At 46.6% G+C, this 13,441-nt stretch overlaps 1 long non-coding RNA gene across 1 annotated transcript; it reads right to left on the bottom strand.

Annotated features, from left to right (window-relative positions):
- Window positions 1–9,691: 9,691 nt before the first annotated feature.
- On the bottom strand, window positions 9,692–10,222 carry LOC120987189. Its single transcript, XR_005775950.1, has 3 exons — window positions 10,187–10,222; window positions 9,992–10,103; window positions 9,692–9,833 (listed from the first exon to the last, which is right to left on the bottom strand). It is a non-coding gene; the product is annotated as an uncharacterized LOC120987189 (long non-coding RNA).
- Window positions 10,223–13,441: the final 3,219 nt, after the last annotated feature.

Genomic DNA, 13,441 nt, shown 5'->3' with positions numbered 1-13,441 from the left:
GATGCAATAAAAGTTCCTGTAGGTGTAATTTGTAGATGTCCAAATACTTTTGTCCGTATAGTATAACTTTGCGTTCAATCCATGATAAAAGAGGCTTTAACATATCAAAAGCAGTGTTAGATTGAGGTATTTTGGATGATCCCAAAAACATTATAGCCTAACATGAACAACTGTCCATCAATATGAAATATCTGCTGGACCTTTGGTGCCTATTACTGTGGAAGGCTAGGCTGGCCTTGATCAAAACTTTTTGGCTACAATCAAAATTTCTTAATTTTTTTTTTCATCAGTTGATCTGCAGCACCTTTACAAGGGCAGATTATCAGCAACAAATGTTCGTATGAACATTCATTCCCGATAATTTGCCCGACAATTGGGCAGTGTAAATGAAGCTTAAAGGGGTTGTCTCACTTCAGTAAATAGCATTTATTATGTAGAGGAAGTTAATACAAGGCACTTAGTAATATGTTTTTATTAGTCTACCCATTCTTTTTATATGAACATAGGCTGTTTTGGATGTTGTATGCTGCTTATAGTAGAGTTAGTGTACTGCGTCATGTGCTACTTGTGCAGGGGTTGGGAGACCAGTCTGAGCCTGAAAACTTAGGAGGAGCAGGAGCAGCACATTATATGTGCAAGGTCTACAGTCCTGAATGTAGATGCCCAACGGCATAGGTAGGTTTAGAGTAGGACCTGCCTGACTGAGACCACCTTGGCGTGGGTAGGCAGGCACAGAGGTGTTTTGATTAAAATATATTGTCTGAGAGTCTCAGATTTAATCATATCAGGGGCTTAGTTCATATATAATGCTTGCATCTATTGTGTTATTATTTAGTGTATTATTATCTGTTTTCTGTGATTCTGTGTCCATATATTTATTTATCATATCGTGCAGGATGTTTTTATCTTAGTTTTTTCTACGTGATTTTTGCTTAGGTTGTTAGGTGTACATTGTTCTCCCCTCATCTGCTTGATGTACAGAGAGGTAACTAGGAGCAGCACACTATATGTGCAGGGTCTGCTCTCCTGAACATGTTTTTTCTCTGTGATCTTTAGTCCAAAACATCACCTGTTTAACAATTTTCCAACTGTGTCATGGCGGATGGGTGATCTGTTAGGGTGCCGAGCGTTGAAATCAACTCCCCAGAGATCAGCACAATTTCTGTCTTCTCCTTGCAGCTGTCACGAACCGGTGGGTGTGAACCCACTGTGCCACGTGTCCTACCTCCTCTAAGGGCGTTGTCTAAGTGAACCCCTCAATTCTTCACAGTACCCCTGATGGTGGGGATAGACTTTCCCGAGGGGAACACCAGGTTGCTACCTCTTGAGGAGGATAGGCACACGAGGCAGCTGGTCCAGATGGACCAAGAGGTACCAGGGAAAGGTACCAGAAGTACAGGCGTAGTCAGGAAGGCGGAGTCATTACCAGGAGCAACAGTGCAGGACCGAAGGATGAGGGAGAGGCGTAGTCAGACAGGCGAAAGGTCAGGGCAGGCGACACAGGTACAGGTCAGGCAATCCGGATCGGCAACAGGAGAGTCAAGGTTAGCAGGCTGGGATCAGATGGGTAGCAGAATCCAATAACACAAATATGAGTCAGGAACACAGGACACAAGTGGTTATCAGGAGCCTTAGCAGAGCACAAGGACCTTGACGCTGAGGCATCTTGGAAGTGGGCTGAGGAACTTATATATGCACAGGAGGGCTAGGATAGGTCAGCAAGGTCACATGACCTAAGCCACAAAACCCAGGAAGTGATGCGCGCTAGCACTTGTGTAGCAGGAACAAACAGCAAGCATGCTGTGGCCAGGGCTGAGAGCAAGCTGTTGAGCGGATCCAGAACAACAGCACCCACACAGACAGGGTCCAGGACTGCAGCGGTGAAATGGGAAGTACTGGCCGCAGATCACCGCTGAACACGGCGCCCGGAACCGCGGCGGTAAGCAGGGGAACAGTGGCGTAGAGCAGCCACTGTTAAAGCAGCCACATTTGTGTCTCTAAAAATTTATAATTTTGGCAGGAATTAAGGTAAGTCACATTTAGTTTCAAGATGGTGGTTTTCAAAATGGCCAACGTGTTGGACACTGCCATAGTCCAGATGTACCCTGTTCCAGAGTGATGGGCGCATCAGGGTAAGAAGAGAGGCAGATGAAGTGATGCCCCCATCATGCCTAGTGCCTACTGTACAAGCCTGTGGGGGCAGTGCTATGATCTGGGGTTGCTGCAGTTGGTCAGGCCTGTGGGGGCAGTGCTATGATCTGGGGTTGCTGCAGTTGGTCAGGTCTAGGTTCAGTACAGTATGTGCTCCAAGAATGAGGTCAGCTGACTACCTGAACCCACTGAATGACCAGGTTATTCCATCAATGGATTTTTTCTTCCCTGATGGCACGGGCATATTCCGAGATGACAATGCCAGGATTCATCAGGCTCAAATTGTGAAAGAGTGGTTCAGGGAGCATGAGACATTATCTTCACACATGGACTGGCCACCACAGAGTCCAGACCTTAACCCCATTGAGAATCTTTGGGATGTGCTGGAGAAGGCTTTGCGCAGCAGTCAGACTCTACCATCATCAACGCAAGATCTTGGTGAAAAATGAATGCAACGCTGGATGGAAATAAATCTTGTGACATTGCAGAAGCTTACAATGCCACAGCGAATGCGTGCCGTAATCAAATCTAAAGGCGGTCCAACAAAATATTTTTGGTGGCGACTTTTTTTTGGAAGGGCAGTGTATTCTATGAATGTTTTACCTACTAGTGCCTTCACAAGTCACTGTGCTGCAAACTGCTACCTTAAATAGCAAAGCTACTTCACCTCAGTGTGTGGCTGGTTAATAGTGGGCACAGGCTGGGCACAACTTTAGTGAAAAGGTGCAGCGATAACATTCATACTCAGTGTCAGACTGGGGTGCTACAGCCTATCAATAAAACTCATTCTGGGGGCCCACTCTACAGCTACATGCAAATATCACCATGCCAACATTTGCAAATTTCCAACTGCTGCATTCACCAACAATTCAATGAAAAAGTACCTGCATTTGCCTGCAGCCATGTCTCCACTGGAGTATGTGGGGAAAGCGTTGGACAAGAACTGATGGACACCCAATCACCCAGTAGGTGAGGATTCCAGAAATGGCATTTCTGACATATCCTGTAAGGGTTTGTTCACATGACCGTTGCCCCTCCGTTGTCGTATTGCGGCCCGCATACGGCGGGTCCGCAATACACGGGGCACCGCCGTGTGCATTCCGCATCATGGATGCAGATCCACTCACTTGAATGGGTCCGAAAATCCAGAGATGCGGTTTTGAACGGAACGAAACCACGGAACGGAACCCTATGGAAGCACTATGGAGTGCTTTTGTGGGTTCCGTTCTGTGCCTCCGCACTGCAAAAAGATAGAACTTGCTCTATCTTTTTGTGGAACGGACGGATCGCAGACCCCATTCGAATGAATGGGGTCGCGATCTGCATGCGGCAGCCCCACGGCCGGTGCCCGTGCTTTGCGGACCGCAATTTGCGGTTCACAGCACGGGCACGGAGGGGCACGGAGGGGCAACGGTCATGTGAACAAACCCTAAAAGGTAAGATCACAAGTAATGGCCAAAAGTTGCACCGACAAACAGTCTTAACGCAGAATGGTGCCGTTTTCAACTATTGCTAATGGGCACTTGATTTTGCACATCAGCAACAGCTTAACAAATAAAATAGCATGGCCATTAGCGATGAGCGAACTTGATGTTTTCAAATTCTGGTTCGGCGTTTGGGTTCTGTGGCAATTCCGTTATGGATTCCATTATCACGGAATATAACAAAATTCTATGACAGAATGTACCATGGAAGCCTTTAAGAGGCAATCCGTTTTGCATTCCTTTATAATGGGCAGCATAACGGATCCGGGCGGCTTCTGTTATGTAGGAGTCCTGTCCTGCATAACGGGAACCGTCCGGATCCATAATGGCCATTAACAATTGTTAATGAAAATAATGCCAATTTGCAGTAAAACTGCAGGTCAGCACAGTTTTCGGATGCTCTGTGGCTGCTTTCATACATGAACTTTTTCAGAACAAAGCATGTTAGCATTTTAGTATGCAAAACTAATACACTGGGGTAGATTTACTAATGACATTCTGGTGCACAAGGTGCAAAAAAGTGTCTCAGCAAACCACAAGCGGCACAGCTTCAAGTGAGAGAGGTGTAGCCTAAGATGTTCCACCATGCAGCAAAATTCTGCCAAAATTTCTCTGTACAATTTTGGCACAAAGTAAGCCAACTAAGCACTGTGTATAGAGATCAGGAAGTCTTGGACACAGTTAATGTCACAGTTCAATTTAAGGGCCTCCTTCCATTTGAACTCCTAATATTTAGGGATGATATTTTCAATACCATTTTAAATACAAGAAATTCTGCTTATGTCTATCTGCTTCTCTATAGAACCTATAACATCAATCAGAGATACCCGTGTACCACCTTGAGAAAGAAAAATACAAAAACAGTAAAAACAAAACGGTCCTGTCTCTATTGCCATGTGAAAGACCATAATTGGAGGGTAAACATGTCTCAGTGCTGATAACAAAAAAAAGGGAAAATAATCAGGAAAAAAACTAATTATAACTGTGAAGGATGCAAAATCTCCAGCTGAGGCAGCTAATATAGTTTAAAAGTCCTGAGTGTAACCGACAACTGTATAGAAGTCCTGAGGCAAACTTAAACATAGGAAATACATTTCCATCAAACATTGAAGAAGCACTTTATATCTTCCATATGAAGAGAGAGGAAAAAGGCAAAATGTGTATTAGTAGTGCCTGAGTATTTTACGTCACAGAGTTGTGCTCCTTCCTTATCAATGTCACGAACCAACGGGTGTGAACCCACTGTGCCACTTGTCCTACCTCTAAGTGAATCCCTTGTTCTTCACTGTACCCCTGATGGTGGAGATTTACTTTCCTGAGGGGAACACCAGGTCGCTCCCTCTTGAGAAGGATTGGCACACGAGGCAGCTGGTCTAGACAGGCCAGGAGGTACCCGAGCAAGGTACCAGAGGTACAGACATAGTCAGCAGGCTGAGTTGTAACTAGGAACAACAGTGCAGGACCAAAGGATGAGGCAGAGGCAAAGTCAAACAAGCAAAAGGTCAGGGCATGCAGCACAGGTACAGGTCAAGCAATCCGGGTCGACAACAGGCAGGGATCAAAAAGGTAGTGGATCCCAGAAACACAAGCACTGGTCAGGTAAACAGGAACACAAGCAGAGATAGCAGCAACTTTTGCAGGACACAAAGACCTTGATGCTCAGGCCATGGACCCTGCTGGTCACCCCAAACCTGCTGTTCAGGAATTGTTACATGAGATGAGACGTCAGAGCATGCTACTCCCTCTGCCACCACGCTATAGTGGAGATCGTAAGACCTGTCGTGGCTTCCTGAACCAGTGCTGGATCCACTTCGAGCTCCATGAGCAGAAGCTTCCTACTGGTCCAAGGTCGCCTTCATTGTTTCCCTGCTGTCAGATGAGGCCCTTGCTTGGGCAAATCCTGAACAAGGAGGTCCAGACACCACTAACCTGCAGTCTTTCCTGGCTACCTTCCGGCTGGTCTTTGAAGAGCCTGGCAGTACATCCTCCGCTGCTTTAGCTCTGCTGCGTCTAAGTCAGGGTTTCTTGTCTGTGGGTCAGTACGCCATCCAGTTTCGTACCCTGGCTGCAGAACTTGCATGGAATAATGAGGCTCAACTCTCGGTGTTCTGGGAGAGCCTTTCTGATCGGATTAGGGATGAACTAGTTGGTCACGACCGTCAGTCCACTCTCAACAACCTGATCACCTTGGCCACAGCAATAGATATGCGTTTCAGGGAACGTTCTAAGGAGGTCGCATGCACCAGAAGACCACCTCGCTTGTCTCCATCCTTCCAGAGGCCGGTTCTTCCTCTAATGTCCATCCCATCTGAAGAGACCATGCAGATAGAGCGCCTTTGATTGTCTGACCAGACAACTTAACGTCTATGCCGCAAACCAGAGAACCTGTGTCTGTATTGTGGAGGCAAGGCCCACATTGTGCGTAATTGTTCACAGAAGCCGGGAAACACCAATATCTAGGATGAGTTGGAGAGGTGGTCCTAAACAAGGAAAAGTCCTCTCTGAAACTTTCAGTTGCAGTGACTCTCTCTCACAAGGGAGTCACACTGTCTGTGCTTGCATTCTTGGGTCAGCCGGTAACTTCATTCAGCAGGCTCTGGTCGATCAGTACTGGATTCTTACCATCTGTCTTGAAAGGCCTCTGTCAGTGGCTTCTGTAAATAGGCTGCCACTTCCTGAACCTGTGCTTTCTGTTACTATGCCCCTTAAGTTGCAAATAGGGGTTCTGCATTCAGAGATTATATCTTTCTATGTGTTGCCAGTGTCCGTGAATCCAGTTATCCTTGTTCTTCCCTGGCTGCGTCTGCCCACACCAGTTTTGGACTGGCACTCCGGTCAGATTCTGCGTTGGGGATCATCCTGTCAACCCACCTGCTTATCGGAGGTCAGACCTGCTTCGTCGCTAGTACCTGAAGACCTGCCTGGACTTTCGCAGCCGTTTACCCGTCAGGTGAACGCCATAAAAACAGTGTCAAAATAGCCATTTTTTTCACCTTGGCTCACAAAAAGTGTAATACCAAGTGATGAAAAAGTCTTATGTACCCCAAAATGGTACCAATCAAACAGTCATCTTATCCCGCAAAAAATGAGCCCCTACCTAAGACAATCACCCAAAAAATAAAAAAATAGGGCTCTCAGAAAGTGGCAACACAAAAACAAAATTTTATTCTGTTCAAAAATTATTTCACTGTGTAAAACTTAACAAAAATAAGTCTTACGTACCCCAAAATGATACCAATCAAACTATCACCTCAACCCGCAAAAAATGAGCCCCCAAAATCACTTAAAAAATAAAAACCAATGGCACCCATAAACCTATCCTTTAAAATCTGCGCCACAAAGGCCATCCTTCCGTTCTAACACATGTCAGATTTGCAAAAATCGGCCTTGGATTTAAGGTGAAAAGTTTCCCGCTACTGAAAGGGTTAAATGCCCAGTATGTGTAAATGAAGACATGTAAATGCCCCAACTATAAACACGGCACTGGCACACATCAGAACCTATCAACTCAACAGCGATGGCCAGTTAATTACTTAATAACCACCAATACGCTTTTTACAGCGGTCACTAAGGGGCCTTTTCACAGTGGTCCAGTCTAAGAGCTGCACAGATCTCTCATACAACGGGCTCTCCCATGAGAATCACACTACTGACAGGGAAGAAAAATGAAAATGCAAAAATGAAAAATCCTCCTGGACCCAAAGGGTTAAAAAATACATCTATTTTTTTTATTCCAATTTCTGATATAAAAAATATAAAAAAAATAAACATAAGTAGTATTGCAATCCGAAAATGTCTGAAATATTAAATATCACATCATTTATCTTACGTGGTGAACACTGTACAAAATATCGTTGTTTGGTCACCTCATCTCACCCAAAAAATACAATAGAATGATCAAAAAGTTCTATGTACCAATAAAACTACAGCTCGCCTACCAAAAAAAACCCTCATAAAAAAGCTTGTTTATGGTGTCACAAACCAATTTTTTGAAACGTATATATTTTTATAAAAGTAATAAGATGGAACAAAATCTATGAAATGTGGTATGCCATAATTGTGTTGAGCTGAACAATAAGGTCGTAATTGTTACTGCATAGTGAACGCCATAAGAACAAAGCCCCAAAAAACATGGAGGAATTGGGTATTTTCTTCCTTCATGCCACAAATCATGTTTTAAAAGTTTCACTATAATTTATATGGGACATTAAATGCTGTCATTAAAAAGTATAACTCATCACACAAAAAAAAAAAAATATATATATATATGATTGTCTTACAATATGACGAATATTCTAAAAAATTAATATATAGCACTATATCCCATATATTCGTCTTTTAGAATATTCTTTTTTTCCCCCCCAATTAGTACAGTTATTGCCCTTCGGCATACTCCTCCCCGACAAGCGTCCCCGTCACCATGGGAACGCCTGGTGGTTAGAATATACCATCGGATCTGAGTTAGATCGTGAAAACTCAGATCCGATGGTATATTCTAACCACCAAGCGTTCCCATGGTGAAGGGGACGCTTAAAGTTACAATATACTGCCAGGGCGATGTGATCCGCGCAATTAACCCCTCAGGTGCGGGTTAATTGCGCGGATCACAGCGCCCTGTGTGCCCTCCTTCCAAGTATTAAAATAATTGGTGGCCAGTGCACCCCCCCAGTATTAAAATAATTGGTGGCCAGTGCGCACTAACCCCTCCCCCCAGTATTAAAATCATTGGTGGCAGTGGCCACAGGGTCCTCCCCCCCGTCATTGGTGGCAGCAGGCAGTTCCGATCGAGTCCCAGCATAATGGCCGGGCTTCGATCAGTTACCATGGCAGCCAGGACGCTACAGAAGTCCTGGCTGCACTGGTTAGTTAATCACTCAGCAGCATTTACTTACCTGCGGGGCTCTCCTCCTTCTGAGAACTCACAGGCCTATGCGGTGAATTGCTGAAGGCATATGCGGCGCATAGACCTGTGAGTTCTCAGAAGGAGGAGAGCCCCGCAGGTAAGTAAATGCTGCTGAGTGAAACTGCCTGCTGCCACCAATGATGGGGAGGGGGGGGCAGGAGGGGGGACCCTGTGGTCAGTGCCAGGGGAGAAGGGGGACCCTGTAGCCACTGGCCACCAATTATTTTAATACTGGGGAGGTGGGGGGGAGGGCGCACAGGGCGCTGTGATCAGTGCAATTAACCCGCTCCTAAGGGGTTAATTGCGCGGATCACAACGCCCTGGCGGTATATTCTAACTTCAAGCGTCCCGATCACCATGGGAACGCCTGGTGGTTAGAGTATACCATCGGATCTGAGTTAGATCGTGAAAACTCAGATCTGATGGTATATTCTAACCACCAGGCGTTCCCATGGTGACAGGGACGCTTGTCGGGGAGGAGTATGCCGAAGGGCAATAACGGTACTAATTGGGGGGGAAAAAAAGAATATTCTATAAAACGAATATATGTGATATAGTGCTATATATTAGTTTTTTAGAATATTCGTCATTTTTTACTAATTAAACTCTTGATTCCTCCCTGCTTCTTGCTTGTGGGCCAATGACTCATTGGCCCACAAGCATTTTAAGCAGGAAGGAATCATGTGTTCAGATGGAGAAAATGACGAATATTCGATATAACGAATATATAGCACTATATTCGCGAATTATCGAAGTTGCGATATTCGCGATTAATATTCGCGCTCAACACTAAGATCCAGCACCAGAACCAAGCTCATCACATACTGAGCACAATGGGCCCCCCTGAATATAAAAGTGCCACACACAGTGTCCATATAGATCAGAGCCACATAATGTGCTCCCAATTACAATATGCAGTTGAACAGGAAGACTCAGGAAAACTCTGCTCGAAAACTCCAGGTGGTCACGTGAGTCTAACAAAGACGGTGGTGTCAGCGGTGCGACAGAGGTAAGTACTGAGGAAACCATCTTGCCTACACAGGTCAGAAAGCTGCTGGATTTTCAAAAAAGCTCAGAGAACCCCTTTAGTGTAATTCAACATCCATGTAATAAATGATTATCAGAACCAGGCTTGTCTAGGGTTTTCTATTCCTTTTATTACAGAACTTCTGCACTGTGGTCATTTCCAGGAAAATGAAAGTAGAATTGAAGCTACTAAGATGATTCCGCAGGCGGAGGTCACTGGGATAATGCTGAAGACATTGCTCTAGTAGACTCCATGGAACTCTTCTTTCCTATAAGACAGAAGACACATAAACCCATTCCTCTATGCTGGTTCTGGCACATCAGTCTGACCGTGTAGGCTGACCCTTACCATCATGTTTCTTCTATGTACATCAGACCTAACACATAGATATTGAGGTCTATCTAAATAAGAAATACAGGTTATTACCGGTTTTGTGTCACTGGGTCGATGGAAATGCTTGTAAAGTCCATTTTCAGTTTCTTGTAGGCCATGAACTGCAGGGCTCCATCTGATGTTCCCAGCAGGCCTGGTACAAACCCTACAGCTATAAGACATGAAGGTTACTGATGGTAAAGCCTGACATCTATGATGATTGTATGACATTATAGAGACACTGATTACCTTGTGCAGGAATTTCTTCCTGCCCATACATTGTAGAAAGAGCATGGAACATGTCCTTTTATCATGAAGGGTCAACACCAGCATTGTACTGAAGAACAAAACGAGTAAAAAAAGGGTTAAGGCATCTGCATGAAAGAAATGATGCAAGAAATGAGTCTCACAAGGAACATATCCGAGACAACAATTATGTTCTGAACAGTGTAAGTATAGCGGTGCAGTGGTTAACACTTGTACCTTGTTGTCCTGTGGCCATAGGTGAAAACTGGACCAGGACTACACCTGCATCATGTTCTACTGGGGTATATTCACATGTGGCAGATTTGTTGCACATGATAGACTTATATCTTTCATTCATCTACTCACATCAATGGAACTGATTTGACCCATAAAATACCGCAGTACGAGGCACACTCACCCTGTATGTATGGCGCTCGGTCTGAATACACAATGCAGGGGGTGCTGCGCTCTAGTGAATATAGCAGCCCACGATGGGGTCAAGTCCTGAGAAAAAAAAGTGTGGGAAATCACCCAAGATCCACTGCCACCCCGACTCCTTCCCCCCAAAAAACAAAAAAATATATATATATATATATATTTCACAGAAAATTCAGTGCAACATAAAACGTAAACAAAAACTGGAATTTGCGCTATATGTCTGTTCAGACATAATTAGTCTCTTTCATATTATAAGCTCCCCTTATATATTATTTACTTACAGTTCTGAAGACTCAGGGGTGCTGGCAGGCTTGGCCTCAGGGGTGCTGGCTGGCTTGGCCTCAGGGGTGCTGGCTGGCTTGGCCTCAGGGGTGCTGGCTGGCTTGGCCTCAGGGGTGCTGGCTGGCTTGGCCTCAGGGGTGCTGGCTGGCTTGGCCTCAGGGGTGCTGACAGGCTTGGCCTCAGGGGTGCTGACAGGCTTGGCCTCAGGGGTGCTGGCTGGCTTGGCCTCAGGGGTGCTGGCTGGCTTGGCCTCAGGGGTGCTGGCTGGCTTGGCCTCAGGGGTGCTGGCTGGCTTGGCCTCAGGGGTGCTGGCTGGCTTGGCCTCAGGGGGGCTGGCTGGCTTGGCCTCAGGGGTGCTGGCTGGCTTGGCCTCAGGGGTGCTGGCTGGCTTGGCCTCAGGGGTGCTGGCTGGCTTAGCCTTAGGGGTGCTGGCTAGCTTTGCCTCAGGGGTGCTGACAGGCTTGGCCTCAGGGGTGCTGGCTGGCTGTCACGGATAAGAGTGGGGGAAACCCTCATCTGTGCGATGTTATAGGAATGGGAAGCTGCTAGGCCAGGACAACAGAATTAGGGAGCAGGTCACCTCCTAACGCGTCCCTAACTCTGACCCTGACTCCTAACTGTATGAGCCAACCCAGATGGTAGGAGGGCTCATACTCAGGAACCTCGGGTCCCTACTAGCCCTCAAAAGATCCCTGGACTAGGAGCAGGGAAAGACTACCTGTTCCTCCTAGACACGGAGGAACAGGAGTCTAAACTGGCCAAGCTGCAAGGAACGGGAAACATCAAACAGCATAAGGATATGGCAGGCGAGTGAAACACTTCCACACCTACCTGCCACAGACACACTGACTGGAACCCGTGCTCAAATGCTGTTGTCCACACCAAACACAAAAGGACACAGCACACAACATAACTCACACAGGAAACCAGAACCATAGCTGCAATAGGGTGAAACACCACACAGACAAATCATAACATCAGTACATATATTTTATGACCACAAGGGTGGCCCTCACTGGACAGATGGTATAAGACCAGGAGGATGACTCCAGCATAATGCATGGCTGGAGTACCCCTCAGCTTTAGGTCTCGGCAGAGGCTAAATAGCCCAAGTAGCCACACCCACACACTGGAAAGGGAATTAACCCCTCCAATACCAGACAGGGTAGTGAAGCCACTTAAAGGGGAAGTGCACACACACATAAACCCCGTGCACACCAAACAGGAAAAGTGCACACATATAACACAAGTTGCCATAGGCAACCGCATGCATAGACAGTGAGCAGCCCAGCAACAAGCTCAGGCTGCTACACTGCCAACAACACCATGTTGCCAGCGGCAACCACACGTGAGACAATATACAAACTGCCCTCACCTGCGGTAGACAACAAACCTAACCACTGGCAACTGCATGCGGCTCAAAGAGTCACGACCATAGGCCATGACACTCCCACCCCTCAAAGTCCTTCCACCAAAAAAAAAAAAGGAAACTAGTGAGGAACTCAAAACAGGGATGGGAGAAAGGAAAAAGTAGGAGAATCAGCGTCAGTGCATACGAGTCTCCCCAAGACTGCTGCCAGCCCCTGGAGCAACACACAGGAACCAGGGCGCCGACTGCCAGCCTCTGGAGCAACACACAAGAACCAGAGACCAGCAAACAAACAGCCGGGAGAGACCGCACTGAACACTGCGTCACTCTCCACTCACGTTCCCACTCCAGTCGCTGCCAACAGCCACTCCTAACCAGCACACAGCCGGAACACCAACGGAATGCTGCCAGCAGACGACCAGAGATAGGAACATAGAGAGGGACAAGGGATCACCAACACGGACACGGAAGGCTAGGTGGCGGGGAATAAGCCACCAACCGCGCCGTTAACGGTGAACCCCATAACGCTCTCCCTCTGGAGAACGCGCATGTATGACAAAACGGCTGGCAATACATGCTGCACCCTCTTTCGAAGGTAAACCACGCAAGGAGCCATTGTGGTCATATTGTCACGGATGAGAGTGGGGGAAACCCTCATCCGTGCGATGTTATAGGAATAGGAAGCTGCTAGGCCAGGACAACAGAATTCGGGAGCAGGTCACCTCCTAACGGGTCCCTAACTCTGACCCTGACTCCTAACTGTATGAGCCAACCCAGATGGTAGGAGGGCTCATACTCAGGAACCTCGGGTCCCTACTAGCCCTCAAGAGATCCCTGGACTAGGAGCAGGGTAAGACGACCTGTTCCTCCTAGACACGGAGGAACAGGAGTCTAAACTGGCCAAGCTGCAAGGAACGGGAAACATCAAACAGCATAAGGATATGGCAGGCGAGTGAAACACTTCCACACCTACCTGCCACAGACACACTGACTGGAACCCGTGCTCAAATGCTGTTGTCCACACCAAACACAAAAGGACACAGCACACAACATAACTCACACAGGAAACCAGAACCATAGCTGCAATAGGGTGAAACACCACACAGACAAATCATAACATCAGTACATATATTTTATGACCACAAGGGTGGCCCTCACTGGACAGATGG

Source organism: Bufo bufo, chromosome 1, assembly GCF_905171765.1.
Source record: "Bufo bufo chromosome 1, aBufBuf1.1, whole genome shotgun sequence".
Taxonomy (NCBI): Eukaryota; Metazoa; Chordata; class Amphibia; order Anura; family Bufonidae; genus Bufo; species Bufo bufo.
Note: the sequence above shows the minus strand (reverse complement) of the source record. Positions and strands in the feature narration are given on the sequence as shown.